The sequence below is a fragment of the Salvelinus sp. IW2-2015 genome, linkage group LG28 (genome assembly GCF_002910315.2).
Source record: "Salvelinus sp. IW2-2015 linkage group LG28, ASM291031v2, whole genome shotgun sequence".
Lineage (NCBI taxonomy): Eukaryota > Metazoa > Chordata > Actinopteri > Salmoniformes > Salmonidae > Salvelinus > Salvelinus sp. IW2-2015.
The window spans coordinates 30,434,706-30,441,701 of record NC_036868.1 but is presented as its reverse complement, the minus strand read 5'-3'; positions in this window follow the sequence as shown (position 1 = coordinate 30,441,701).

Genomic DNA, 6,996 nt, shown 5'->3' with positions numbered 1-6,996 from the left:
ACATTTCCACTATATTTTATTCAGGTCATTCATTTTCGGTGCTGTAAAGCAAGGCTGCAACTATGGGTGTGTAATTGCTCCTGGTTTATCGGGCTGCAGTTGATAARAATTAATTTCAGCTGCTCGATAAGAGTCATATCTGTGTAAAAACAAAGGCAAAAGTAGTCACCAGCAGCCTCTAGGCAGATTCAGACTTACACATTAGTTTATAGTGCCCTTTTCTCCGTATCTGGAGAGTGTTGATAGGGGAAAGAGAGAGGGAGGGGTGAGGGAAATGGAGAGAGAGAGGGAGAGAGATAAAGATATATTTTGAAAACACTGTGCGTTATTCGTATTGGCTAACTGACAACAACAACAACAAAAACATGCATTGTCTGCTAAACAAACATGAATCTGTGGTCAAAGACAGTCTCCAGTGGCAGAAGATTGTTGCGGCCTTATGTTCCACCCAGGATGAAGTGAGTACAGTGCCTTGCACAAGTATTCATCCCCTCTGTGTTTTTACTACTATGTTGCATTACAACCTCTGATTTAAACYGATTTTTATTTGGATTTCATGTAATTGACATACACAAAATAGTCCAAKTTGGTGAAGTGGAATGAAAAAAATGACTTGTTTCAAAGAATTATTWAAAAAATAAAAAYCAAAAGTGGTGCGTGCATATGTATTCACCCCCTTTGCTATGAAGCCCCTAAATAAGATCTGGTGCAACCAATTACCWWCAGAAGTCACATAATTAMTTAAATAAAGTCCAKATGTGTGCAATCTAAATGTCACATGATCTGTCACATGATCTCAGTATATATACACCTGTTCTGAAAGGCTCCAGAGTCTGCAACATCACTAAGCAAGGGGCACCACCAAGCAAGTGGCACCATAAAGCCCAAGGAGCTCTCCAAACAGGTCAGGGACAAAGTTGTGGAGAAGTACAGATCAGGGTTGGGTTATAAAAAAATATCCAAAACTTTGAACATCCCACGGAGCACCATTAAATCCTTTATTAAAAAATGTAAAGAATATGACACCACAACAAACCTGCCAAGAGAGGGCTGAACTCACAGACCAGGCAAGGAGGGCATTAATCAGAGAGGCAACAAAGAGACCAAAGATAATCCTGAAGGAGCTGCAAAGCTCCACCACGGAGATTGGAGTATCTGTTCATAGGACCACTTTAAGCCATACACTCCACAGAGCTGGGCTTTATGGAAGAGTGGCCAGGAAAAAGTCATTGCTTAAAGAAAAAAATAAGCAAATACATTTGGTGTTCGCCAAAAGGCATCTGGGAGACTCCCCAAACATATGGAAGAAGGTACTCTGGTCAGATGAGACTAAAATGGAGCTTTTTGATCATCAAGGAAAACGCTATGTCTGGCACAAACCCAACACCTCTCATCACCCCGAGAACACCATCCCCACAGTGAAGCATGGTGGTGGCAGCATCATGCTGATGTTTTTCATAGGCAGGGACTGGGAAACTGGTTAGAATTGAAGGAATGATGGAAGGCGCTAAATACAGGGAAATTCTTGAGGGAAACCTGTTTCAGTCTTCCAGAGATTTGAGACTGGGATGTAGGTTCACCTTCCAGCAGGACAATGACCCTAAGCATATTGCTAAAGCAWCACTCGAGTGGTTTAAGGMTAAACATTTAAATGTCTTGGAATGGCCTAGTCAAAGCCGAAACCTCAATCCAATTGAGAATCTGTGGTATGACTTCAAGATCGCTGTGCACCAGCYGAACCCATCCAACTTGAAGGAGCTGGAGCAGTTTTGCTTTGAAGAATGGGCAAAAATCCCAGTGGCTAGATGTGCCAAGCTTATAGAGACATACCCCAAGAGACTTGCAGCTGTAATTGCTGCAAAAGGTTGCTCTACAAAGTATCWGTTTTTTTGTCTTATTTCTTGTTTGTCTCACAAWCAAAAATATTTWGCATCTTGAAAGTGGTAGGCATGTTGTGTAAATCAWGTGATACAAACCCTCCAAAAATCACTTTTAATTCCACGTTGTAAGGCAACAAAATAGGAAAAATTCCAAGGGAGGTGAATACTTTCGCAAGCCACTGTAAGTAAACATAAATGTTGCTACAGTATTGCACAAAAACAGGATGAATCATTCTCTATTATTGTATTCCCTTATTMTACATCCACCATCCAGACCTACTGATGAAGGAAATTTGCTCTACATTGGACAATGAGAAGGATCGTCATGTGTCTATCACTGATTCATAGGCCTATAACTCAACATTCAGAATTGTCTCACGATCTACTGTTTATAATAGAGTCCCTGTTTGAGTGATTAACAGTATTCACCCATTGTGATTGGAAGTTGCATTACCCCCTTATCTCCAGTAGAGACAGACATTACCATACATTGCATCAGCTGATAGATAACCTCATTGGTTGAGATGTCTCCTGGTCTTACTCTCCCTCTCCCAACCAATCACAGCATACTAATTGCAACTCTCCTAATTACAATTACAGATTCTGTCATCGCTGCATCCATGCATATTGAAACAGGAATCCTCTCTGAGATGTAAAAACAAGGTCATATTTCATACCCACACGCACTTCAAGCTGGCACATTGAATGTGCGCTCGAACTGCGGCGTACATACTGAAAAATGCCCTTGTTGCTTGATTAAATTAGACATACAGTATAATRATCTCCTACATTTATAATTGGGGTTTTGATTCACAGGTGGAGAAAAGGGCCTTCWTCACATCAAGGACCTGTTGGGCCTTTAAATGACAAACAGGTCTTTTTAGAGAGAGAGGGAGGGGGAAGCAAAAGGAAGGGAAGGATTCTGAGGGTGGAAAACATCTTCTCTGGCAGGCATTTGAGCCTCAAAAAGGCTATTAAAGAGAACATCTTTCGGGAAACTTTCCAAATGTCGACAAAATAAAATTCTCGAGACAAGGTGAGATCTTTTTTGTGTCTGTAAAATTAATTCTTCAAAAAATGTTGGTTGAAACACTTTTATGTGCAAATATTGATATAATAACCGTCATAACAAAGTAAACTTGGAGTCATGCGGTGACATGTGTGGTCCTCCCACTATGACTTGTCGGGAATGCATGCAGTTTATTAAACTACAGATGAAACAAGTTATGATGACCTTCACAGGGTGGTGAAAGTGCATGGTGATGAGATCGATGCTCCTTTCCAATAAATATCTACTTCTGGTGACATAATTGTCGATGCTTGGCTGCAGTTTGAAAAATAATGTAGGCTATGTGTGCGACATAGTCAACTGCGCCCATGTAGCCAATACCAGAGTGGGCACACTGCTATATGCAAATATCCCGATCGTATGAGCTGGTAGCATAGCGAGCGGRAGTGGTGGTAGTCAAAGTCATGTTTTAACTGTAATGCAGTTGATTGGTGACGATGAAATTAACATATCTTGGTGTTGACAACCACTTCAAGCATTATACTCAGATTTTTACCTCAACATAGTGAGAAAAACACYTATAAACAATAGCCTAAATGTAGGCAAATTTTGCTYGGGGGCAARGAGWAGATTCGTGATCTTTCCCCCACTGCATCTTCCCCACACGCATTTCCATTGTTTTGGTCGAGTTCCATTGACCTTTTTACCACATCTATTAGATAGCCAAGTTTGCTCTAACTCTTAGTACATTTAGCAAGCTAGCTAATKAAATKAKATTTTATTGGTCGRMTACAAATYTTTTGCAGATGATATTGTAGGTGCAGCAAAATTGTTGTCCAACAGTGCAGTAATACCTAACAATACAAGACAATAAGCACAAATAAAAATACAATCAGGACGAGCAATGTCAGAGTCCAGAATACAAATATACTGTATACACATTCAAATATAGGTATACCACCCCGTTCACAAAAGACCTATGCAAATTTGAGCGTGTGGTATGGTCATCAGTGCCAGGTTCGCTGGATCCAGTATCTCAGAAACGGCCACCCTCCTGGGCTTTTCACACACGACAGTGTCTAGGTTTTATCGAGAATGGTGCAACAAACAAAAAAACATCCAGTCAGTGTGGGCGAAAACATCTCGTTGATGAGAGAGGTCGAAGGAGAATGGAAAGAATCGTCCAAGCAAACAGGCGGGCTACAAACAGACAAATAACGTCGCACAGAACAACATCTCGGAATGCACAACTCGTCYATCATTGTCATTGATGGGCTATTGCAGCAGACAACCACACCGGGTTCCACTCCTTTGAGCTAAAAACTAGAAGAATTGGCTCCAGTGCGCACCAGCACTGGACAATTGAGGAGTGGAAAAACACTGTCTGGAACATGACAGCCAGTTCAGTTTACTTGAGTCGCCTCCGCATTCCCTAGACCTCAACGTAATGGAGCATCTTCGGGATGAGACGGAACGAGCTGTTTGCAGCATGAATGTACCGCCGTTCAATCTGCAGAAACTCCATCACATCAGCCTGGACCAACATCTCTGTGGAACGTTTCCAACACCTGATAGAATACCTTGAAGAAGTCCTAGATGGGTGTACCTAATAAACCGATAKGTGTATATATGATGGTGTGTATAYACATTATGGACAGTGTATGAATAGCAYAGMTGTGTACAGCAGTAGTTATATAGGATGAGCCTTGACTAGAATACAATATATATATATGAAGTGGGTAAAACAGTATGCATTATTAAAGTGACCAGTGTTCAATGACTAGGTACATAGGGTAGCTGTCTCTAAGGTGCAGGGTTGAGTACCAGGTGGTAGCCAACTAGTAACAGTGACAAAATTTCAGGGCAGGGTACTGGGCGGAGGCCTGCTAGTGGTGACTATTTAACAGTCTGATGGCCTGGAGATAGAAGCTGTTATTCAGTCTCTCGGTCCCAGCTTTGATGCACCTATACTGTCTCCACCTTCTAGATGGTAGCATGGTGAACAGGTCGTGGCTCCGGTCTTCCTTTGACACTGGATGCTGTAGATGTCCTTGAGGGCAGACTGTCTGGCCCCAGTGATGTGTTGGGCTGACCACACCACGCTCTGGAGAGCCCTGCAGTGGCGGACGATAATAAAGCCCGACAGGATGCTCTCAATGGTACATCTGTAGAAGTTTGTGAAGYTTCTATGGGCCAAGACAAATTTCTTCAGCCTCCTGAGGGAGTTTTCACGTCATCACGCAACAGATGTCGTCAGTGCGTGCAACAGAACAGTGTCTTACCTACACTCAGTTTGTGGTTTTTATTAAATAGTTTTCATTAAATAGTTTTTAATCATAGCTAAAGTATGTATTACTACTGATTCCACGACAAGTTCAGCCCACGACAAGTTCAGGCTGGGACCGCAAGTTTGGGTCTCGGATTCCTGTTAAGTAGCAGTTAGCTGCTAGCCATSATGAAAACGGTGCAGGTTAACYCTAGCAGTGTTAGCCCACCAGTGTTTTAATCCACGGCTGGGCACAAATCCTTCCGGTGTGAGCTGATTTCCACACAATCACAAGATGAAGATAATGTGGAAATGGGAAATGGACAGGGATTTGTCTGCCCTAAATGCTCCCCTATCAAGCATCTTAAGGAAGAGATCCTCTGGTGTTTAGCTTGGCTGTGAGAAAAGGATAAACTGCTTTCTAAGAACACCAACCTTGCTGTAACCCAGGCAAAACAAATCTCAGTTTTAAATGCCTCCTATAGCAAAGCTGGCGATGAGTCGGGCGGCGTTGATCTGTCCCAATTTAACAGGACAGATCAAAACGATCCATGGGAGACTGGATACTCGCAKGGTATAGGAGATCGGGGAGGCAGTCTGGACACCCTTCATCTATCCGAGAAGATCCAATTCAGCCATCAAACAGCTTTGCTTCCGCTTGAGACGGACCTAGCAGCTTCGGGAGTCAGCGCGGATCCTGGGTTTATACCAACAGAAGGCGGCCACCCAGTGGCACCCTCCCCCACGGCCACCACATCATCACCACCATCATGACCACCATCATTATGGGCAGATTGATGGTGAGAGATTTTGGCCTGCCTACGGTCTGTTGACCGACCAAGGTCCACAGTCACCCAGGAGCCAGTGTCCATGACATGAACTCCCTCCTGCCCAAGGTTCTGACCAACCACCATCGTCACTCACATAAGTTTTAACGACCTTCGTTTTAAGCGATCTGAGGAACTGCAAAATGTTTCTAACACCCTCGCTAGCACAGGGAAGAGAATAATTATCTCTGGCCCCATCTCGTGCTACCAAAGGGGTTAGGAACGTTTCAGCCGACTCTTTGCCCTTAACAATTCCCTGAATAAACTTTGCAACGACAGGAATGTTCATTTTTGTGAAAACTTTTAAAAGAGACAGGATTCACCCTAACCGCAGCGGTTCCAGAATTATTTCCAGCAACATCGCAAACTGTTTTAGAGAAACGCAAACTGCTCCAGTTCTCCATGTCAGAATAAGCAACAGAGGACTTGGAAACCATATCAACTCCTATATAAATGGCACTATTGTTATTGTGAGGAACCTAATTTATGTTCCTTTAACTCAGCCTTCAAGTGAGTTTATACAAACTGTCATCTCCTACCATTCTGATAGATTGGAGACTGTCAGAAAACGTGGTTGTAACGTTAATAATTTGGTTGTTATTCCATTGGWTACCTCGAGGCAGATGACCCAGGGACAGTGGCCCACACTCATTGAAAATGGCACTTTTAAATGTTAGAGCAATCACCAGTAAAACCGTTTCATGCTTGATTGCATGTTTCTCACTGAAGCATGGCTGTCTTCAGGATATAGTGCCGCTCTTATTGAAGCCTCCCCCCGGACTACAGCTTTTCATACTCTATCAGAAAAGAGAAAAAGGGTGGGGGGACAGCCTCTATTTCTACTAATGCTCTCAGCAGTAAGGACATTTCATTTGGCGACTTTGGGTCTTTTGAGCATCATGCTATTCTGTTTAAACGTCAGCCACCAGTGTTGGCCATAACCCTGTATTGGCAGGCCACCAGAGCACTGACCTACTTTCTTTACTGATTACTCTGAACTYTTGTCTATTGTRC